The 24,495-nt window shown below is 44.0% G+C and overlaps 1 protein-coding gene and 1 long non-coding RNA gene across 9 annotated transcripts in view; one reads left to right on the forward strand and one right to left on the reverse strand.

Moving 5' to 3' along the window:
- Window positions 1-24,495, forward strand: part of BCAS3 (BCAS3 microtubule associated cell migration factor) — a 410,844-nt gene that overhangs the window by 287,015 nt on the left and 99,334 nt on the right. The window lies entirely within an intron of this gene.
- LOC110075519 (uncharacterized) overlaps window positions 1-24,495 on the reverse strand; it is a 138,402-nt gene that overhangs the window by 23,682 nt on the left and 90,225 nt on the right. For 3 of the 4 annotated variants that reach the window (XR_013538082.1, XR_013538081.1, XR_012080715.2), the window contains exons 5-6: window positions 11,969-18,214; window positions 11,306-11,433 (exon numbers count right to left, since the gene is read on the reverse strand). This is a non-coding gene — a long non-coding RNA (uncharacterized LOC110075519). The remainder of the gene's footprint in view (window positions 1-11,305; window positions 11,434-11,968; window positions 18,215-24,495) is intronic. The other variant, XR_013538080.1, reaches the window with a different exon arrangement.

Below are 24,495 nucleotides of genomic sequence, written 5' to 3' on the forward strand. Positions count from 1 at the left end.
ACAAAACCAAACTCAAATTCCATGAACACCTCTCCCATCCCTTGCCAGTAAAAATTAAATGAAATGGAAAACACAAAAATAATGAAGCAAATAATAGGTCATTTACATTCCTCAGTACACCCAAAACCATTCCTCAAGATTTTCACAGTGCTTGCTAAGTGGAGGCAGAGTCCATTTCAAGGAACCACAGATTATGGCTGGGCTTTGTACGCAAAAAGAGTTTTTACTAGTTGGCAAGATTTTTTTTAAAGAAGTACTTCTGAACACATGCAGAGTGCATTTCCTCTTCCACCCACCAAGGGGCAGCCTGCCCCTCCCACAAGATAATAGGAAAAGCCCCATCAATCCAGTCCTGAGTTCCTACACGTCTTTTCCCGAACATCAGAAGTTGTGCCCCCTTTCCAGGGGACCTCATTGCACAGGAAACCTGATTTTCAAAGGTTCAAGGACACTGTTATTTCTTCTGTCCCACAGAAATCTACTCCATTTGTTTTTCTTTATTTCCTACAGCAGTTACCCTTTGCAGCACTCCTTCCTTCCTTCCTTCCTACCTACCTACCAACCTACCTACTCACCAACTTAGGAAAACTTAAGACCATAGTATAAGTTTTGGGTCTTTTTAGAAAGTGGGCATGTAGAGGAGAGAAGTCAGTTCCAATTATACATTTGACAAACGACAGCAAAGATGGAGATTCATAGAGAAGGACATGGCCACAAAAGGACTAAGTTTTGAATCTGACTGCTCATTCAATTATAAAGCCCACCTTCTTTGTCCTTAATAATAATAGTTTTTGAAAATCATCCCTCTCAAGTTGGAATGATGCAACGCAGGTCCTGGATGGAAAAGCATTTAGAAGGAATATATTGCCATTATCACTGGCAGAGAATTTGAGTTCATGGAGGAGGCAACAGAAAAGGTGAGATGGGAGTAAAAACACGGTTGCATAAGAAAAAGAAAACCAAACTGAGGAGTAGCAAAATAGGCAGAAGTGACCCAGCTTTTGGTCCTGCCAACATGGCTGGTAGCAAGAAGATTCTGCAAGTTGTAGTTGAAAACCGAAACTTTTCCAAGGCTCATAGGTTAAAGTGGAAATTGAAAATGGGCTCTTCACAGCTGTGTCAGAGAAGAAAATCACGCTTAGATTAATAGGTTCTTGAAGTAGGCCGCTTTCTGAGTTATTGGAATTCAGTGTCTGGTTAAGAGCTGGTGACTAATCACATTTTAACTTTATTATGAGCCAGAAAAATAAACTTCTGTTTAAGAAAACATTAATATTCTTTAAAATCCAGTGCAAATCCCAAAATATGACAGTGCTTGAATCTCACTTCCCCTGCTAGCTTAACCCTGAGCTCCCGAAACCAGAAGAAAAAAGGCTCTTGTGCTGCTTCCCAAAGACAGACATCTTTAGGGACAGCAAGAGGCAGTGTAGGATACAGTGAGTGGGACAAGCGACCATGTCTTAGGGTTTATGCCCACCTGGCCCTTCAAGCAGCAATCTCCCGGACCACAGCCATCCTCAGTCACTGCCCCCAAAATGCTTTTTTTCCTGTAAAAGCCTGCCTCCATTACAGCACATTCACAGTCTTGTTTTCAAAGCTGTTACAATGAGGTGGCATCACCTTTATCATGGAATCTGCCAATATGTATTGAAAATTGGGCCTTGTGGCAAATTGATTACTATTTGATATGATTCTCATTTTCAGAACAAACAGGCTGAAAGGCAGGGTACAAAATTAAAAACACTGCTTCCTCTGCTTAAGAGTTGCGTATAACCATCAGTAAAGGAAACTATTAAATGCAAAACAAACAAAATTAAAAACACAGAGGCCAAATCCTCAGTAATATTAGCAACTCTGTGGCTAAAACCCAGTCATCAGTTGCAGCTTGAGGAAGCCCATTAAATCACTGAGAATTTAATGAGCCAATAGCCATGTAAGTTCCATTGGTTCAGTGGGGCCTGCTTTAGATGCAACTTGCTACTGCATTTAAGTCAATAACCTAAGTATAAGAAAAAGGTCGCACCAATTTGATGCCTCCGGGGGGCCTGGCTGGCTCTCTGTAGAAGATTGCCTGCTCAGGACAAAGTGGCAAGCCAGAGTGTTGAAGGGTTCCTGCTTCTGACAGAGTTTGGCCCCTGCGGATTCACACCACGGGTCTATAGTGTCATAATCTGTATTCACTGCACTCAGCCAGGTGGATGAAGATTGGTATTTAACTGACAGGGTCACAAGAGAGCAAGAAGTAAAAAGAGAGAGAGAGAGAGAAAGAAAGAAACTGTGTGTTGTGTGTTGCGTTTTCAACTGGTGGCATCTTGACCCTTTTTCCTTGGACAGGAAAAGAAACCTCTCACCAAAGGTGCTCAAAGGGCCAGCACCGCCATGTGCAGTGGCTCTGAAATAATGGGAAACAAATGACAGTTCCCTAAGGAAAAGCGGTGGCGTATCATCTCATGTATAAAATCTTTGCACATTCAGGTGAAAATCGGCCCTTTAGACCCTCTGAAGCTTGGTGTGAAGGGAGCGGCAAGGCCACAAGGCCCGCGCACGAGCATATGGATGGCTGAAGGGTGTTATGTAGGCACGGGCTGAATGCGTGCAGGGACCACAGACTCCCGGATTGCTAACATTTGGTTTCAAGATGTTGCCGTTTTCTCTGGCAGTGAAAACCTCCGTTGTGCGAAACGGGCTGGGTGACGAGGGGCATCTGCCCCAGGCGCAGTATGGTTATTGAAGACCGTAGACCATCTTGACAGTCGGAGTCTGCTGGATTGTGCAGTGTCTTCTTTCAGGGGCATTTTTATTGTGCTCTAGGTGGCAGATGAAATGCTGAGTTCCAGGTGCTCAGAAGATTAGCAAGGGCAGTAGGCTAGGCAGCGACATGCCAGGGCAGCCTTTTCTGGGGGCCCAGCAGTACTTTTGAGCGGAGCTCCAGGGCTTCGAGTGCAGGAACGCTTCCCAGTGGACGGTGTCCTTAGGTTTCTTTGACACGCTGTCGAAACTGGAGGGGCTGGTGGCAAATCTAAACACGCAGGGCGATTCTTGAGCAACAGCTTGTTAATCTACAGTGGTGACAAGCCAGTCCCTTGACTTTGTTTTGGAAGCAAATGCCATGGTGCCAGCTTTAGGGAGCAGGCAAGTGATTTATGGTTGGATGGGACACAATAGAAACCTGTGCTTAAAAATAATGGTTTTTCCCCCTTCCTCTTCCATTTGTTTTTTGGATAGGTGTCACACACCTCTGGGCAGTCCTCTTTCTGGAAGGCTGCACCCATTATGATATGTGTGTGTATCACTAGAAAAGGCTGGTAATAACATTCAGTCTGACCTTATGTGCTGTTGCTTCAGTAAATTGGTGTGTAAGATGGGGTGCTAATTTGGTTGCCCAGTGTCCTGAAGGCACAGAGCTAAGATGTGCCTGACAGATCAGGGGTTCAAACCAAGCTTGAAAGTAATTAAATGCAAATGTCAAGATACACGTCATGAATTCCTTTTTGTAGTAATAAAAATATAACTATTGTAACTTGTACAGAGATAACTACACTTATTTTGTGTTGAAACTGTAACTTTTAGATTCTTGTGTCCTTACAGGGAGTGGCCTCAACTCAATGATGGGAAGGGTTCAGATCCTGTTTATGTTACTTCTTGTGCTGCTGCACTGAAATGTGTTTTTTAAGCAATTAAAAATAACTACTTAATTACTTTTTAAAACAAGAAAGCAAATTGTGTGGTTTTTTTTAACCGTAAAATTAATGTTAGCTCCATTTGAACAATGCTCTGGAGTGATAACTGCAACTAATTACTGCTTTTAAACTAACTTCCCAAGCTCTGGGGGCAGCCTTAAGGAGGCTGATTGGGGGCAGAGATCAAGAAACATGCAGACCAGAAGCAGACCCTGATGGATGTGTAAAGTGGAGTGAAAATTGTAGTCTCTCAACTCAAGTAGGGTCTCTCATCCTGAGATTTTGACTCTTGCCTGGAAGATCTTGAGAAGGTACCTAAAAACAAGACCTTACAGTTCTGGACATTAGATTCTTAGAGCCAGTATAAGAGCACAGGCAGGGGAAGAGTTATTTAATTATTTTCTTCCAAAACAGCTTGAGGTTCAGTGTGGTGTGGTCTGTTCAGGGAAGGGTAGACTACTGCTGCTGCCACGATCTGCCACTGTTCAGGCCAATTCACTGCTGCTTAAAATTTGTGGTGGCTTTATAGACTCTCCAGATTCAAAGGTCGTCTGCTTGTGAGTTTCGAAGAGTGTTGCCTTCATTTCCTATCTGTGAGCTTTCTGGAGACGTTAGGTAGGCTGTTTTGAGGTTGTCCCACATAATGGTCTGAACTAGAAGGTTCAGCAAAACAGATCAAATGCGCTCTGGTTCTGTAGGGGGAAGGTTTGGAAAGTGGTAGGGTTCCCCCCACCTTGCCTCCCCTGGAATTTGCTACCAAGTAAAAGTTTCATTTCACTAACCATGGCAAGAACCATGTCAAGGCAACTTCAGAAACCGTGGGTGTCCACACTTGACTATCAAGTTGCAGGAGCAGTGGGTTGGAATGCAGCAGGCAGACCTCCTGCCCTGTCGACCAAGCACTGGCAGAAAAGCAGGCTGAGAGTTTTGGCCTGGCCAGTCCACACGCTGCAGGCTTGCTGCCTGAAGGAAACTCTGGGGCTTCTGTCCTTTGCCACATCCCCATCCTCCAGCGATATAATTTCTGTTCAGGGAGGCGAGCTTTTTGCAGGTTAGGCTCCCCTCTGAGAAGCCCCTGGAAGTGCTCTGATGGTGCCTTGTCGTTGACCAAGCAGACATCCAGGCATGTGGACCATTGCTATCTTTAGCTGCCCTGCCAATATCCTTGCGCAACATCAGGAGCACCTTCAGTTTCCCCCTAAAAGAAATTCAGGCCAAAAGGTTATTTCCTCAGATGGGTGACGTGACAGATAGCCTGTAGTTTGCCCACATCTCTGGTTTCTTCGCAGCTCAGGGAGGTTATGAAATTTTGATGCTGGAATTAGGTTGTTGCCCATCTTGTACCTCTGTGCTCATAGTATTGACAGTACCACTGAACCGCTTCAGGCGGAGAGCATCTCAGCGATGGCTCGCCTCCTTCAGTTCTTCCACTGCTGACAACATCAGAAGTGTTTTAACAGGGGTTTAATGGGCAGACTCTGCGGCTCCTTAGAGAGCTGCAAATAGCTGCTGTGAAAAGGAGGAAAGGTGGTGGGGGGGAGGAGAATGGAGAACAACTCCATTCGGCCGCAAGGAGCTTGTTGTGGCCTCTTCTCCAGATGCTGCGTGCCGAGAAGTCGTGTAGCATCAGCACCAGTGGCAACAATGGCCAAGGCTGCAGGTCTCATTGAGACTCCTGCTTGTAGGCAAGAAACAGCTTTTTTTAAACCCCTTTAAAACATTCTTGAAGCATTTCACCAACAAAATCAAAAAAGCCTTGAAAATGAATTGGAGGTGGGGCAGGTAGAATGCTGGAAAAAATCAGCTTGGATGTAGCAGAGGAAAATGGAAAAGGCTTGCCATCCTCTGAGCCCATGTGGGCAGAGTAAGCGCGAGTGAGTTTGATCAATAATGTAATATGCAAAGCTGCTGTGGACACACTAGGAGGTGGCTGATGACGTTACCGAGCACTCCGTAGCATATCCCCCACACTCAGCCGTCTTTGTCTGGCCGCCAAGGCTATGGCAGAACAAGAGAGTATGTCCAGGATAGAATAATGAGTATGAGCCACCTTTCTCCAGGATGGAGGGGATCACTACCACCAGGGAAGACCCGTTGCGGCCAGTTTCAAGAGGGTCGATTCTATGCTCCTTGTGTCCTGCTGCCAAGAGGTGGTAGTGCAGCGTGTCCCAGTCACTCACAAGGTTAAGTAATCCCAGCCTAGGAAACCAAACAGCCACCACTGCAACCACTGTGCAATATGCACGGGAGGATGAAGCTTGGAAATCAAATTTTTTATATCTATCTATCTTGCATAGGTTAAGCTCAGATGATCCCTTGACAAGAGTAATTCAGAAATTGCAGGTTTCCAGTGAGGAGGCTGTGTCTTCCATTTTACCAGCGTCTGCAACTTCTTTTGAACACACTTCCTTTGGTGTTCTTAAAATAACTTTAAAGACATTCCCAATGTTCCTGGTTGAGTGTGTTTTGGGGTTACCATTCCTACAATTTCTTCCTTTGGAAGCTGTTCTGCAGCTCCCGTTGCCTTTCTAACCTCGTCTGCCAACTTTTGAAATGTTTCTGGGTTATGACATTGGCTGCACCTCCTGAGGTTTTCGTTGTTGTGGTCCATGCGCATGCGTGGCTGTAGGGGCAGCAGCTACTGGCGTGTTGAGGAACAAGTGCAGATTTGGTAGACCACCCAGTTCAGTGGATCAGGTCCCTTCCCAAAGCAAAGCCCACAGAGTCAGAAATTGCCAATACTTATAGCTCACTGGTAGAGTGCATTTGGAGGATCTTGGGGGTTCATTGATTGCCATGTCCTTTTGCAAGGATTTCAGGTAGCAAGTGGTGAGAAAGACACCCGGAATATCCATTGCCAAGCCAACGCATTTTATCACCTAAGGCAGTGGAGGTGAGGACTCGGTTTTGTTGGGGACAGTGAATCTCCAAGTCCCAACATGGGTTCAGCACCTTGGATACCTCCCATGAAGCTGAAACTAAGACACAGAACAGGTGTGTCGACTCCACAAAATTGGAGTCTCTGGCCTCCACTGGCCTGAGGACAAGATGGTATCTTCTCTCATTCCATAGTCAAAAGGCCATCTGGGCTGGCAGTGACTCTTGGTTCAATTCGAGTGGTGGGCAATATTCCCTCAAATTTTCAGCCCTGCTAGGCAGGGCTTCACCCCCCATGCAGGGTTCGGTTTTGTTGCAACCAGAACAAGAGGGGCTAGAAATGCTTGCTTTGGGTGTGTGGAGGAGGAGGAAAGCTGTGCGGATTGGGGTGTAGTCATGCGCCATGCACGCTTGCACAGTCACACACCTTCGAGGGAACTTTGGTGGTGGGTCAGCATGCCCCACCCCACTGGAAGGTGTGGTGGCATCAGGTGGCCTAAGGGGCATTAGGCAAGGCCTATGATATGGAGCTTTTTCCAGCAACATCTTGCTGCCACCTCTTACTATCTGCCACCTGAGGGGACCATCTAGGCCTCCCTAATAGTAGAGTCAGCTTTGCAGGCAGAATAGACAGTGCTGAGCTGGGCAGACAGAGGATTTGGCATCATGAAAATAAGGCTCCCCATGTTCCTGGTTGAGTGTGTTTGGGTGTTACTCTTCCTATCATGAGTCTTCAGGATGCAGCATGATAGAACCCCCAAATATCAAGTCTACTGAGGAGTCAAAGGAGAATAATAAGCCTTTTCTTCCGCAGACATCCACTGCCCCACTGGGATGACTTGTTTATTCCTTCACTCTCCACTCCTGAACCTCTTTCATATTTTTCAGACAAATTCTATTAGGGCTGCTGCCGGACGACTTCTAGTCAGTCACACTCATTTCCCCTTTTCTATCAAATCTCATCACACATTAATGAGGATACAAGCAATCATGTGCCACAGAGATGCTGTCTTTCCCCCGTTGCTCCCACAGCCAAGTTGCAGATGGCCCTCTTGTGTTTTGGAAGTCTGGAGGAAATGAAGATCATCCACATTTCATTTGGCTTCCCGACGCATCTTCCCAGGGCTGAGGTTTTGGCAGCCTTCGTCTTGCATGGGGTTATTTATGAAATGGAATATTCATCCTGCACCGCCGATGACAAGCTGACGAGCTTTCCATGCAGTTCAGTGGCAGGATTGGTTCCAGTTGCGCACAGCCACTCAGTGTTACCTTTTGTGTTCTTATTGGCATAAACTGGTGCAGTACCTTCACTTGTTACCGGTCCTTCATTCATCATGTGAGGCAGCTCAACCCAAGACTGGAAGTAACTGGTTATGGACAGTGTGTTGTGTCTAATGAACTCTTTTTACCCAGTAACAAAGAAATAGCCAGATTACATCACTGTTGTAACTTATCAAGGGGAAACTTTGTTCCTTTTGTGGCATAACTGTAACCTTTTAGTTACGGTTACGGCTAACAGGAGTGTAGCCTCATTAGATGGTGAACGAGAATATCAAACGGTTGTTATCTGGCTTCTGCAGCCATCCGCTGCCCTGTTGTCCATATTGAGGCAACTGTGAAGTGGCTGGAAAGACAATATAGCTTTTGCCTATAATTCAGCCATTTTGAAGAATAACCCAATTCTAATTACATGTAAGAAACAGGCAGGTCAAGAGTTACTTTGAGAACTATAACAACCACCACAGCAAACCAGTGTCCCACATACAGGATGTTGGCTCTCACCTGTAACACCATTCAGAGTTCGGAGCTAAATCTCAAAGAACACCCTCCTTATAAGGTCTTCCTCACCCAGATTTATTCTTCCTTAGGTTTTAGCTCCCAGTTCCCAGCAGGGCTGGACATACCCTCCCATTTATCTCACATTCCCATATTTTAAACTGAACTCAAGACATGTGGATTTGGGTGAAATTCTCCTAGACTAAACTGAAACGAATTCTCCCCCAATTGCATCAGCCGGTAGGTACGGCTGTTCTCGGTGGGATGAGGACCATGTTTTCCCCACTTGCCGAGTAGTCTTAAAAATGAGGATCCTCATCTTGTGGAGGTGACAACCCAAACTGATCCCCTATATACTTGGAGGGACATATAGTGCAACCCAAACTTTCAAGCAGAAGGCACTCCAAGTCTTGGGATTTTCTAGACAACTCCCACATTCAATTGTTAGAAATGTTTCTTTCCCTCTCAAAAGTAAAGGAAGTTGCAGACAACTCAACAAAATCCCCAGCCATCCTTACTTTTGTGGCTGCAGGTGGACTGCTTGGGCGAGGAGAACTGAATGAACTCTTCCTTCATTCGCAGGTCTTACCCCCCTATCCCATTGCAGTTCCAGAAAGGCTGCTAAGAAACATTGCTTCCATCTTTGATTCCGTTGGCTCATTTTGCTCGTCCCTATTCTTGCCACTTCTGTTGGCTCCTGAATTTGTCACTCTACTCCATCTTGAGCACCATTTGATAAATGATCGACAATAACCAAATACATTTTCAGTTCTCATGCCCTGCCTCTTCAAAGTCAAAGGGGCTCCACTTATTGAGATACACACACACACACACACACACACACACACACACACACACCAATCCAGAAGACTATTTAGTAAATACTTAAACCCTTCTGTCACCCTTCAACTCATGGGGCCACCCACTTGTCATTATCCCTACAACCAGATATCTGATTTAATTTTGCAACGGTAGATTAATGCTTAAAATTGCAGAGCTCCCCCCCCCCAGTTAATGGTCAGTAAATGACTTGGGGGAGGGAGGGAGGGAGGGGGCATGGGATTCATCAGCCTTCTTGTCATTTTAATTCCCGTTTTAAGTTGTTCTATAAATATGTCTTTATGGATGTCGTTTGACTAGCTTAAAAACATCTAATTGGGACCAGTTGCTTAAATCTCTTTGGATCAAGAAGGCTGTAATAAGCAAAGAAAGGGTATCTTATCCCTCCAATCCAGAAACGCTTAGCAACTGGTACCCCTGATGCATGTATAATCAGTTTATTTTCAGTTTCTCATTTCATCTCTTTTTCAAAAAGAAAAAAAATCCTTTGCCTTCCCCCGGTGTGATCTAATACTTCACTTTAAAGGCTGTGTTTCTTCTTATCCTTAAGATCGTCAGCTTTAGAAATGACAATGTAGAAAGCATAGGAGCTTAAGACGCTGAAAGGCTTAAAGAGTGTCTTATTACTGACATAATGATTTCCCTTCTATCATAAATGTGGAATATAACAGTGAAGTGGCCTTCCAACGTGCTAACGATTTGTCTCCATTTGGATCTTACTATTTTGATTTTGCTTACAATCCCTGCTGGAGGTTAAAGTAGTCTTTGCAACAGGCTTTTTTCAAAATCCAGTGAGTGCTGTCCCATATCCTGTTGGTTTTAGTTGTGCACAGATCCGCCACCACCACTTAACTAATATTCTGTCCACCAGTTAGAATCTCACCGTATGAATTGACTGGAGAGAAAAATCCCCCCCCCCCTTTTTTGTATGCAGAAGTTCTCAATTGGTACCTAGTGTTTTAGTGCAGGCATGCTCTCGTTCTGCAAACAGCACGCTATGCTGAGGGCCTGTGATGGGTGGAAAGATGGCGGAGGGTGCTTCACTAGAGATGTTGTTCCTTCTGCCACATATACTGAGGAAGATAGAGGCAGCTGAGTCAGACCCTTAGTCTATCTAACTCAGTCTTGTCTGCTCTGACTGGCAGCAACAGCACTCGACCATTTCAGGCAGGGTTCTTTCCTAGCCCTGCCTGGGGATCTCTGGTATTGCTTGGTGGTCTCCCACCCAACCACTACCCAGGCCCAACACTGCTCAGCTTCCAAAATCTGCTGAGACCAGTATTTCCAAACTGGTTAGTATAACTTGGGACTCCTGGCTTACATGTCTGGGGAGTTGGAAGGCCCAAGGGAGAGGAAAGACACAACCCCCCCCAGCAAATTTCAAGAGTGGGGGATGAAATACAATGAAGTAAAAATAATGATCCTTCATTGAAGCACCTCTTGGTGATTATAGTTCTTTTTTAGATTGATATGATGGGGTGAAAGTGTCATTGTATTTGGAACTTTTAGGGTACAGGATAGATAGCAATCATATTTTCCCCCAGGTGGCCCCATTAGCACAATCCTATATCATCAGATAGCATTTCCCTCTGGAAATGGGGGAATGACTGGCAACCACCATGAAAGGCGCCAACAGTATGGCATGAGAGAGGAGCTACTCAGCCTTTCCACAAGCAAAGAAGCATAGCACGTCTGGGAGGTTAAGAATGCTGCTCTGATGTCACCTGATTCTTCAAACCAGGAAGTTTCCATGTGGAGCGTTTGAACTGGTTAGAGCTCAGTTCTCTAAGCACAGCCCTTGATGGGACCATGGACAAGACAGGCAATATTTGGGGGGGGGGCTTCCACAGACCATCCTGGTGGTCAAGAAAACTTTTTCACTCACTTGAGCTACCAGCTCATTTCTGTTTTCAGTCCAAAAAACCAATCAAACCCTGCAAGACCCTTTCCACCACCCAGCCCAAAACCACGCTGCAAACCCCACTCAGAACAGTTTTTAAAAAGTAGAAAGCAGCACCTTACTAGGCAGTCCGAAGCCTCCTCGGATTGCACACTCTCTAACTGCTGGGGCAAAAAAGCTACAAGGAAACAGCCTCTTCACTACCCAAAGGTTAGCAATTTGAATTCCTCACCTTTTTTGCCTGCCTTTTTCTGGTTGTAACTCGAAGTTGCAGTAGCAAGTCGAAGCAAAATTTTGCCGCCGGAGCTAGTTGTAACTCGAAATGGTCATATGTCGGGACGTTCATGAGTCAAGGCACCACTGTATCAGGAGAAAATGAACACCTGAGACATCCATCTAGCACCTAATTAGATTTGTTAGTTTAATTTGTGCAGATGTGGAAGTAAGTAACATTAAAGCAGAGAACAAGGAGAATACAACATTTTGTGTTTCGCGAGCAGCAGTCGCTCCATAAATTATCTAATTCAAAATACTGAAGAACTACCCTACTCTGGCAGGTCAGATTTTGAGGCAGCTGAGTTTTGGAAGGAAAACTTAGGGTATGTCACATACCGTTTTATTCTAACCATGCTTGTCATCACCTGCCTGCTCAGCAAAGCAAATAATAAAGGATCTTTATTATTCCAAAATTATGTAACTCGAAAGCATGACAGATAATTTAAAACAAGGGGAGCTCAAGAGCTGTCCTGTTTCATTTGAAATATGCACCTAAAAGTAGCTTTACCGGTACCTTGGCCCATTAATCTCAGATGTATTTTTTGAAGGCCGTGACTGTGTAGATTAGGGAGGGGGGAGGGGTTGTAATAAATCTGAAGCTTGTGTTTTGACATCTTACCTTTTGCATAACGTGGGTCATGTCCGATCGGTGTCCTCTGCAAGGCGATGTTGACTTCCCCTTTACTTAGGAGATGAAGAGCTGGTTGCATGGAGCCCGGAGCCATGGAATAGAGGATGCATGGTGTTTAGGAAAGAAGTGCCTTATCTCCAGCCTCAGTCTCCACATCTGTCAAATGGGATGAATGACTCCCAATTTACTTTACACCATTGGGTGTACAGAAGCAGACTCTGAAGAAGTTACTTTTTTCAGGACGGCTGCTCCCATTATGGTTCTCTCTGCCAGCACACTGGCTGATGACTTGGCCATTGATGCCACAAACTTTGAAAGGCCATTGAGCGTTGGTGTTGAATAAATAGCTAAAATGTGTGCTGATGAGTCCAGCAACCAGGACACCAGCAAAGTGTGGATGGCGAAAGAGTCAGGCAGAGGCCTGAGTTCAAATGTTGAGTGAGCTATGAAACTTAACTCAGTGACACGGGACCAGTCCCTTCCTTGCTGCCTAACCTACCTTAGAAGTCATCTGCCATGAGTTTCTCAGAGGAATACCAGGGCATGGGAATAAAATAAATAAATAAACAAATTCTGAAAAATTGCTCAGCTTCATTAATTCCATTAATTCAGGTCTGGAGAGGAAGGGGTAGGAAAGCAACACTGCCGTTTGTCTAGGAGAACATTCCTTCCCCTACTACAACTTCCATCATCCAGGAGCTGGTTGCTATAGGATGTGTCATAAACAACCTTAGGGCAGGGGATAGATGAAGTGTGGTACCTCCCAGATATCCCATCATCCCTCTCCCTTGGACTTACTGACTAGGGCTGGCAGGAGTTACGCCCCACCAGCACAACGAGACTGTGGCGAGAGGACATTCTTTTCTCACACTTCTATGTCTCATCCAGTTTAATCCTTGGGCGTAAGCAAAGCTTGGGAAGTTTCTCTTCAGGACTAAATGTACCTGAATAACCAAACCAGCATGGGCAGTACTCGTGCCGTCTGTGGGATCCTGGTAGCTACAGTCCAGAAAAGTAACTTTTCCAAGCTCTGAACACGGGGACATTTGCAGATTGGAGTATCTGTTCAATAGCGCTTCCCTTTTGGAGGCTCCCAGGGTTTTCTTTCGGGCTTCGGTACGTAAGAGAAAGAGAGACGGTGGACCTGGATATACTGGGTAGTTTACCATAGATCAGCAAGGATTTCTGATCACAGGGTTTGGTTTTGTTTTTAAAGAATAGCAACAACATTACCATTTATACTTCAGAAATAAGGAAAGGCTGGGGTGACCTGGACTGAATATTGATGTAGAAAAGTTCTGGCACTAATTGCTGTTAGTTTAGACGAGGGTGGGAGAGGGTGTTTTGTATGTTTGTGTGTGTTCTTTTTAGGATGCTACATTAGGATGTTGTACAACTGATACAGTGATACTGTAATTTCCAAAGGGGAGTTTGAGTTCAGCAGGTTAAAATGTACAAGTTCAGTCCCAGTATTATTTGGGGATGTTCACACTTCTGCATCCCAGTAGAGAAATTAGATACTGCGGCTTTTAAAACATGGTTTACAGGTTAAAAGAAGGAAAGAACAATAAAATTCAACTGCCCCAGAACTTTTAATGAGTTTTGCAGAAGAGGTTTTTACAACCATAATGTCCATTAGCGGATTTGCAGGATGTGTTTCATTGCTTAGCAACCCCAGAGCTGCTTCTGCCATAGCTCCAGTCTAGGCTGCCAGCCCTAACGTTAGGCAAAGCAAGGCAGCCTCCTGAAGCAGTAGATGGTGGGAAGCAGTGCAGGCAGTGCCAGATCTTCTTCTCATGGGACTTTCCGGCTATTAAAGGATGGAGCTGCGTGGTACACAGCCTGTCCTGGGTTTGCTAAACTAGCTCCCTAATTCTTGGTAAGGCCCTATACAAACGACTCATCTTCCCCATACATTTACTGAAAGAGAAAAGACGCAGGATCCCTGGCCTGCAGTTCCAGAACAGCCCTATGTTTAGAACAATAACCTGTGGACCAGGGAGCCCTGGTTTCAAATTTCCACCCCAGTCACAAATTGAGTCCCTGTGCTCCCCTTTGAAGCCTCCTGGTACTGCTTTGCATGACCATAGAGTTCCCAGAGCACGGCCTGGCGTTGGGAGAAGGGAAATTTCTGTCCCACGTCAGGTGACCCCGTCCCTTGATGCTCAGTATGTGAAAGTGAAGAAGCAGAACCTGGAAGCCGAGGTGGTCGTTCCATATGGCTTGGAAAGCCTCCGCCTTGAGATCTCTAGTAGCTACTCCTAAATCAGTACAGCTACTACTGACATGAGTTGAATGTTTGTTGTAAAGCAATATTCTGTCTTAGTTTGTGTTTTTTCCCCCCCTAGACTTGCCATGTAAGTGTACAAAATAACAGCACAGACACAAAATGCTGTGGTATTTGAATTTTGTTTCAAGATGTGGAGCCAGACAAATAGAAGTTTAGTTTGCACCTTGGGCTCTTTTCTTTTGTGATCGCCGTTTGGGGGTTTGGAATGAAAAAATGTAAAGGCTTTCTCCGCAAATATAGGGGAGGGGGGGATCACATGCTTCCAGAATTGCAGGAGGGGAAAGAACCAAATTTGTTGAGAATCTTTCATCAAAGGCCACCCTTACCCCCTCTTCTTAATTTTCTATCTTCCTTTCAGCAGTCCGCTATGAAACCTCATGACCTTTTCACCTTTCAACTTCGCCTGAACTTGGAAAGAAGACTTGTGAATTGTAGAGTTGTGGGGGGGGGGGCAGTAGGAACAGAAGAATGGGGAGAGAAGAGGTCTGATTGTATGTTACCGTAACAGTAATACTAGGAAAATAATCCTTCTCTTGTACATGAGTTTTTGCTCCTGCAGCCTCCAGGGGTAATAAGCTCATGTGACATGCCAGAGAGCTAATACTGGCCTATGGTGATATGTTGTTGGGTTTCTGTGTGTGTGTGTCCCCACTCCTGCGTCTTTTCTTTTGCTGTGTATTTAAACAAAGGCTGATTATCCAAACAAGAATTTAGACTGCAGCGGGCATCCCAGTCTAAGTGCTAGTTAGGAAGACCTGGGAAGTTCTAGGAGGATAGAAGGTTCCTTGTTTGGTAGAGGCAGTTGCCATGGTCTCCCTGGAGCATGCTTACTCAGAGGAGCCCTACCAAACTCAGTGGGATTTTCTCGCAGGCAAAGAGGTATAGGATTGCAGCCTAAGAAGTTTAAGAAGAAAGCTTTGAGGAATGTGGTGTAACTATAAGAAAGGCGTATGTGTGCGTATTAAATCCGTGTGTATGTAGATAGTGGCAAACCTGCAGCATTAGAAAAAACCAACTGTGAAACTATACTTTGTCAGATAAGTAGCAAAAAGTTAGAGGACTAACCTGCAGCCTCTACCCGCAAGATTTCACCTATTCATTTTTTTTGACCAGCTTACAAATTTGAAACATCTGGGTTAATGTTAATACATCAACACTGATGTTGAACAATAAATTAACTCATTAACATTAAATAGGAATGGATATATTCACTTGTTTGAGAAGTGCTGGCAAGAATAACGAATTTCAGCATTCTTCCTGTCACTGGCAAGGATGGTAGGTATCTTCCTGGTGGTGTTGACAGAGCCCTTCCATCGGCAAGAACTATATTTTCAGCAAACCCACCCAAAATTGCACATAAATTCCTTTTTGTTTGCACAGAATTCTGCCGTTGTCACAACTGCGCAGATTGTGCAGATTTCCCCAGAACTAGAATAGCGCTCAATGCCTTTAAGAATTCCAAGCACTGAATGGGTTGTTGTTTTTCTTAACAACCTGCCATTCTTGTGTTTTTATACTCTGAGTGTACTTTGCTTCTCAAGGGGAAAAGACACTAGAAACATTTTGCATTCATTACAGAGACTGTGAGGGGTTCAGGCTACAAGTAAGAAACCTCACTGACCTTTAAAATTTCCTGTCAGGTACATTGTCATATCAAGACATCCTAAATGAACAAAAATGAGAATTTAGTAAGTATTCTTCCTATAAATTCTTAAGAGAAAACAGTAACTTTCATTCAGCATTTTAATCACTATGAACATGTTAACGTAATTATATATTTTAACCAATTAAAATGACAATCAATGACTAGTGATCCCCTGTTAATTTAGATCAACCTGAAACATTGACAAGACGTATAACATCTTTGCCATAAAATATTAGCCAGAATCCTATTGCGCAGCTCTGCTGGCATAAAGGCCAATGATGTCATCTACCATGAACTGTAATCTTGAGTTTAAGCTTTCCTATTCCCAGCTCCTAGTTTCTGAGGTTCCCTAGGGATCCCTTTCAAAGCCTTGAAATATCTGAAAATTGCTGTCAGCAGTCTCAGTCTGGATGGTAAGATCAGTGGGAACTATTTCTAGAATTGCACAACAGGATTCTGGCCAATAACATGAGCCTCAAGCCTCTGAACTGTGTCCTGATCAGAGTCCTATTGCTTAGTGTAGTAAACTGTACTAGATTTGGCCGACTGAATCAGTGAGGATTCAGTGAGTCATAAAAGTTTATTTGATTTAAATGGACTTACTCTAACTGTGACTTACTATATTAAAGTGACTGCAATTTATTACACTAAGCAACAGGATCTTGGCTGTTGTCGCCAGTGGCCTTGGAAAATGTTGCCCATCTCTGTGTTATGGCCAAGTGTCAGCCTACTGGCCTACAGATTGTTGCAACTATGGTGAGTTCCAGGGTTCATGTGGGTATGTTAAGGTTTCCATTAAATAGGTCAAGCCTCCCACCCTTTGATTAACACAGCAACAGAGAAATTAAACATTAACTCACCAATTTCTTCTTAGGTTTCTTCTCTCCTTCCAGAGTTTTGCCCAGAGTAATCTACATCTGAAGAACCTCAATGTTTATCTTGATTGAAAATCTTTTTTAAAAGCAAGTTTTAAACAGGAGAAGGCTAATTTCCTCTCCATCTAAACAACCAGTGTTGTATACGAAATTTTCTCCCAGACCATGATGCCATCATTGCCTGAAGGGATTCTAAGCCCCACTTTTCATCTTCCACCCCTCTAAGAAATCACAAAGCAGTATCCAGACCAGGCATATGATCAGGTCTGCTAAGTTCATACAATAGATAGCTTGGCTGAGTTGCTTATTGTAGTCAAGGTTTAGCATCAGAATTAACATCTCCGTCCAGATGCACTTCCTTTAAGTTCCAGTCCAAGACGTTTTGCCGCCTGAGCTGCTGCCCTCTCTATTCAGCAAATTCAAGGTGGCTCATATCCAATCCCAACTAAGTTACTGTATTTTGGCAGCAGAGGCTTCTCTCTTCACCTGACAGTACAAATATCAAAGTAGCTTCTCATAATACCCACATCTGTTGCCTGAAGTCGCTGCACATCCTACTTCCCCCCCCCCACACACACATATTTAATGCCAGATATTGTAAGGAGAGGGTGAGGTAACAGTCCTCACCTCCATTCTTTTCCCAGCATGCCACCTGGCCTGCAACACATCACACTAGGGGGGAGAGAGGATCCAAAATCATTCTGGGAAAAGGAAGATGGCCATCTCTTCTTTTCAGAGCTTTTTGTTTCTCCCCATAAGGAGAGACTCAAGGAACAGTAGGACTGCTCATATAGAAGAAAAATGGCCTGTGTGAATGCAGTCTGCAGGAATTGCCATTTAATTTGATAAAAATGGTATCCGTTCCCCTTTTTTATGCCAAAAGGAGCTTTGTTAGTTATTACTTGCTCTGCTTCAAATTGCTTCTTGGTTGAATCAAGTTGCCTTACACTGCAGTGAGATGATTGAAACAGCACTCTGGCAATTTAAGAGGCCTTGGTTTATGACCTTAATTCAAATGTTGGTTGGTCGTACCTGGAATACCCATCAGGATGCATACCGATGGCAATAAAATGCAGAAAAGGTTAGCCACATCAAATTGAGTATTTAATGTGAGACTATGGCCAAGTTGTTGACAGAAGGAATCTAAAATTTTACAACCTCCTCTCTTCAGATGTTCTGAAAATCATTTTGGTTGCCGACAGGGAGTCGACGAAATGTGGTTTGAGCATAAGTGAAAGGGCTTTATTTTTCATTGTGTGGTTTTTGGTCCAGGAGACTTACCTTTTCAGCAGTGTTTCCCCAACATGTCTGTTGACTATAAATGGCATCCTCTTCTCCCTGTTGCTCCTCCCTTGTCTTAGGCAATTAATCTTCTCCTCACTCCTTGGCTTGGTCAAGCCATACCAAGGTTACCAAGGGAATAACTGAGGGGAGGAAGTGGAATAAAAATTCTTAAGTATGGCAGGAAGTCATCTCTCTTGTCCTCTTGACGGGAGCACCCAACATATCATTTCCTCTCCTCCTGACTTTCAGACTAATTTGATTTTTAAAAGGTGAACCTGAATACCACAGAGATGGTGGCGTGTTGGTGGAAAGTGTGGTCAAAAAGCAAAAGAAGCCAAGGAGTGAAAGAAATTCTGTTGGCCCATCGCAGCTAAGCTTGACTAAGAAAAAACAGAAGACTACTTATTTGGGTAACCTTCCTGTTGTGACAGATGCAGTCCTGGATTCTGCTTGAGGGCCTCAGCTTTGCTGAAAGGAAACCAAAGGAAATTGCCCCAGTGTAGAAACTGGAGCACTCTTAAATCACCAGCAATAATGCAAATGTTTTTGTTTAAAAGTTCTAAATCAGTCAGTCAAAATTCTTCTGCATAAATGTGATGGAAGGGAGCCAAATGGATGCCCTGGCACAAGTGTCACTGGGGCTAAGCAGGTGTCGGCTGAATCAGTAATCTAGACAGGAGGTTGGTGGCACAGGGGAGGAGGAGAGACATGGGAGCAGGAGAAGACAAACAAGCAAGCAGGATGATATGCTTGTTTATGTATTTGTTGTATTTATATCACACCTTTCTTGCTTCAGTTCATGACTCTCATTTTCCTAGCTCTATAAGGCTGATCAGGCTGAGAGTTTCTGGACTAAGGCCACTCATAGGGGACTTGAACCCAGATCTCGCAAATCACAGTCCAGTACCTGTGACTGCTACACCCCAAAGGAAATTTTGAGTGCAAATGGTGGTAAATGGCCACCTTCATTCGTGAGCATCAGTCCTTTTACATGGGCCCCATTCATTTCAAGTGTGAAGACTTATTATTATTATTATTATTATTATTATTATTATTATTATTATTATTATTATTATTATTATTATTATTATTATTATTATTATTATTATTATTATCATCATCATCATCATCATCATCATCATCATCATCATCATCATCATCATTAATTGATTTGATTTGATTTGATTTGATTTGATTTGATTTGATTTGATTTGATTTATATACATGCCCATCAGCCTTTAATTAATCTGTTTCTTTCTTATTTGCTGATGGGGGTATGGGAGCGGTATTAGGACCAGACAGAAACTAGACTCAGCTTCTTTCATTTTCCCAAAGTTCAAAAGGTTCTTTCTCAGGCAGTTTAAGTATGAGACATACCTGCATATTTCCCCCTGATGTGCTGAGGGGCTTGCTGCTTGGAACATGGGTGGGTTGGTGCCTGGACTTTCACCATTCAGGTGGCTTGCGTCTTAAAATATACATTCAGTCTGCCTGGCAAACATCATGGTCCCAAGATCCCAATGACTGGGAAGCTGAGGGGCCCGTTCGCAGACACAAGGATTTCCTCTTTTCATTCAGGCTACGGTGTACCCAAGAGCTTTGTCTACAGATGCCACAACAGAGCGGAGAGGTGAGACATATCACAGATAGGAGGTTCCATGTTTGGGAACCATAAATTCTCCACCCTGTGGATAATTGCTGGGGTAAAGGGGGAGATCAAGGCCAAAGAGGTCATGCTGGCTGAGGATGATGGGAGTCAAAGTCCAGCCCATTTGGAGGGCACCAAACTAGGGAAAGTCTGGTTCTAGCGGTGCCACCTATAATTTTGAACATGCCTGCACACCCAGACTTCATCTTGGGCAATCTTTCGCCTTTGGCAAGTGTCCATCCAAATTAACACCCTGGACAAAATACTCTGCCTGTGACACATCGAGTTATAGAAAGAACATCTAATGGTTTCCAGGGCAAGACATGAACAGTGCAAAGGATTCCAGTGGTGTTGGTGCTGTTTGTTTGGGTGATCCAAATTTGTGGCACAGTTTACTCCCCACACCACCACTTTTCTTACTTTCTGGAAATAAAGGAAAAACACACAACACACTACGTTCTTTGTGCCTCTCCCATTACCCTCCACTCTCATGGAATTCTCCGTAGTAATTACTGTTGACCACAATACCACCTACTGGTGAGAATGGAGCTGACTTTGGGCCAACTCAGCTTTATTGCTGACCGCAGCTGCTTTCGACTCCAGCAGCTGTTTCTCCTTTCAGGCAAGACAGTAAAAGTTTATTGGGCAGCTCGCCGTCAAACACTACATGTTGTCCCCGGCCAGCAAGGCAAAACTGGAGCCATGTTGAATTACAGGCCGACACCCTATTATGATATTGGCCTCTGCTTTTCTCTCTCTCCTTCCTGCTTCCCCCCTTCCCCTTGTACATTTCCTGCAAACGTTGGGAGGGTCCAATCTGAGCCTTGGGAGCAGGCAAGCCAGGCTCCAGAGAACATGGAAGTTGGATATTTCTAGGTTTGCAGAACCGCCAAACTGGGGAACCACCCCAACTGTGCTGCCATATTCAGCATGCATGAGGCAGTCGAAAAGAGCAGACTTTTGAGAAGTAACAGGGGATGGTTGGCTTGAATCACCAAAATGTATCCAGGAACATTTTCTGGACTCTCACTGGTCTTGCCAATCAGGATGGCCTTTGGACCCTAAAACAGAAAGAACCATAAAAGGCTTCCTGTTCAATCTGGGGGTTTTCATGAGGGACAGACACGTCAGTGCCATGCACTCGACGGTATTGCCTTCAGCTTTCACCTCTGAGCTTAGACCATCTCCACTACTCCATCATGTTGCTCCTGGTTCCAGGCTCAAATCTGACAACTGCATAAAGCTCAGGCCTAAAGAAAGACATAATGGAAGAGTACTTCTTTTGCATACTCTGCCTCATCAAGTGGTCTGCTGGTACAGATCTAAACCCATGGGCTAAATCCAATGTTATTGTTCCAGCTAAAGTAGATTCACTGAAATTAATGGAATTTGTTGGTCACTGCTATAACATATAATATTGATTTCACTGGGCCTACAATGATTTAGCCTAGCTGAAGGAAGACATTCAACTCTGGATCTCCCCTTTCCTTGTTTTCTTTTCCTGCCGCTACTCACTGCTCCATGGGAGCTGAGCATGCTCGGATCTGACTGGGCTCTTTTTCTGCAGTAGTTGTTTGCCCCCTTACAGGGGCGTGTGTGTTTAAATGTTTGTATTTCCACAAACCTCACAATTCCCTCTAAGCATGCTGGAACTTCCTGCTGATTCTTCCATTTTGGCTCCTTTACTGTTGGCACATGTTACTTGAGTTTGCTTGTTAACAGGAGTGATTTTCCCCTCTAAAAATTATGTTCAGACAGGATTATTTCCTGGGGCAAATAGTTAGCACTCTGCCTGACCTGCCTCCCCAGCTCTCTGCAAGAGCAGAGAGGGCGGAAAGCTTCAACCCAAACAAAATGGATGCTGTTTGGCATGCATTTTCTGAGTGAACTGGATCTGAAGACATGCCTGACTATGTGGAGCCAAAAATAAAGACAGGACACCATGCAAGAAGCAGCCTCTGATTCAATGAAATCCCTTTTTGTGTGAGCACCAAATCTCTTGATGGTTAAATAAATTAACATTTCTACATATTTTATAGAAAAGCTGTGTAACAGAAGGAGATGTAGGATGCATCCCAGTTACCTTTCCATCACCTCTAGTTCCTCACAGTCCATGAATCTAAAACTGGGGTTCTTGCTTCCCGCTATAGATCGTCAGCAAGCAGAGGCACAATGGCTTCTGTGCTAGGTCCACCAGCTGCTATCACAGTCAGAGGGACCCAAAACTTGGGAATGTTTATTTTTGTACCAGTGGCTGGAGGATTCTGGGAATTGCACTCCAAAAAAGTAACTTTTCTAAGCCCTAAAGACCACCTTGCAATATGTTATAAAGTTGTGCTGAGCCAAATGCTTTTCAGAAAGAGGTGGAAATCACTTTTTTTTCACATGAATTGGGCAGTATTTGGGGACCAAAAGTGGGTGTGTGAAATTACACACCTTCCAATTTTGTTCATCACTGCCCCTTCAATTATTACTCATTTGGATTTTTTGTAATGAAACAGTCCTCCACACGCTATACAAAACTCAGATGAAAATGGTAATAAAACTACTATGAAAGGAATGCATCATAACAAGAAGATAAAAACAGAAAGCAGATCATTTGCCATAACTAAAACAGAAAACATAAAAAAACCTCCTGAAGAATATAGTCTTCCATGGCCATCTGAAAGCATAATAAGGAAAGTGCAAATGCCAGAGATGGCACAGAACCAAGACTCACAAAATGAAATAACTGGGACCTTTTGTTGAATGGAGACAATTGTATCATCTGCTAGCCAACTCCCTTTTCTGTTTTCCTTTCCCATGTGAGCTCAGCTGAGATTCTGCAATGTACAGGAGGAACAGAAGCTTTCTCCAACAACAATGTAGTGTTCCCAGCTATTCTATTGTAATCCAAAGTATTGGCCAGGAAGGTGGTTTTGGTCTTAAATGGGCAGTTAAGAGCCTTTAGCCTTACAAATGGCCTGCTCCTGGCAGAGATGAAACTGGCTGATTAGGTTACATGGATGTGGCCATGACCTGCCTTGGCAGTGTAGCTATCGAGGCTGTTGGGATGAGTCTGTGCGATGCAGAATATTACTCTACTATGCTGTGTATGCACATAAACACACACACTTAAATTCCATGCTTTTCTGAAAAGGCAGAGTGGGGCTGCCTTTCAAGTCATATTCATAGCTTGCAGTCCAATCTTCTGAGCTGCTTCAGGTATTAAGTGGCTAACGTTTCCTGCTGCCATTCCACTCTGCGCAAAATGTTATGAGAGGATGTTTTCCCAGTCATCTGGGAAACACTTGAGAAAGACCCCCTGTACCTGTCCTGGTTCCCTTACACATATATACACACTTCATGCTTCGGATCCTACAGTAAGTGATTGAGACTTAAAATGCAAAGGAACCTTTTCCCCTATATTATTTTCTCTTAAATGCTTTTGCCAAATAAAGTCCTCATGTGAACTTAATTCAGATAACTTCTCTTCCCTCCTTTCAAGCTCTCCAACCAACTGTAGCTAAATCATTTCACTTTTAAAAGCATTCTCACACACATACACAGCCTAGGAATGAAAAAAATCAACCTTAGCTGTAATCCAGATTTGCTTTCAAGGTATGAAAGGATAACTGTATTCTCTCTCTCTCTCTCTCTCTCTCTCTCTGGCAGGGATTGAGATTGTAGAAATCCATTCCCATCACTGAATACGCTAGCCACAAAGGAATAATATTTATAAATCCAGTTACTTAAAGGAGCACCATTATTTTTGCCAGATGTATACGATCCTTCCCCTTGTATAAAGCAGCCGTTCTGGGCCCTCCCCCCCCTTTTCCCCCCTTTTTATTTATAGAACTCATTTTTCTGGAATCAAGTGTTTTATAGCAAGGTGGAGATTGTAAAGAAGTTGTTTGTAATGAAAGTTCCTCTGTAGCCAAACCCCCTTTCCAGCTTTGTCTCAGAAATGATCTGACGCCGGCCTTTATAGGGGTGGCATTTTGTGGAAAAGAGGGGGTGGAAAAGCAAGCGGGTTGAAGTTGGAGAGGGACCCAGGGAGGCAAGGGAGGAGGAGGAGGGGAAATCTCATAAAAATAGTTGAGCTCATTCACCAGTTATCAAGAAACAGATACTGGTCTTTTATAACAGGGAGCACTCAGAAGTATCCGTGCTCTTAAAAAGGCAATTAAAACCTTATAACTCCAGAACTATAAAACTTTTCCCCCCTTTTCATCTGGAACGTCGAGGGCCGATTACAATGCATTAATAACTCTTTTTTGTTGTTTAGAGTTCAGGGGTTTGATGGCTTCCAAATGCGAGGCCGTGTCGGAGGAGTCCGGTTTCTCCCTCTTTTTTTAAAAAGAGTGCTTGTAAAAAAAGGAAAGCAAAATGTGGTAAGATTGTTATGAAAAGCTAGTGTATTTAGGAAATAGCACTTAGTGGGGTCTCTCTGAATGCCTGCCAGGTCAGGAAGCTGAAGTGCAAGTCTTGGCCTGGGTTCAGACACGCCCCCCCGCCCCGTCTTCTTGACCACACAGTACGTCAAAGAATATGTCACGCGCAACCCCAAGCAGCTCTGCCACGCCTACAGACCCGCTTGGCACAACTTTTTTCACATAGCCCAAAGTGCCAGAAAGAGGGGAGGAGGGAAGGGAAGGGAGCAAGCATTCCAGAGCAGAGGGAACATACTTTAAAAAAGAGAGAGAGAGAGAGAAATGAATAAATAGATCCACAAAGAAGGGAAGGAAAGGCCTGGGAATTAAACATTTGTTTAGTTCTTTTGAACATATTTTC

Source organism: Pogona vitticeps, chromosome 7 (genome assembly GCF_051106095.1).
Source record: "Pogona vitticeps strain Pit_001003342236 chromosome 7, PviZW2.1, whole genome shotgun sequence".
Taxonomy (NCBI): domain Eukaryota; kingdom Metazoa; phylum Chordata; class Lepidosauria; order Squamata; family Agamidae; genus Pogona; species Pogona vitticeps.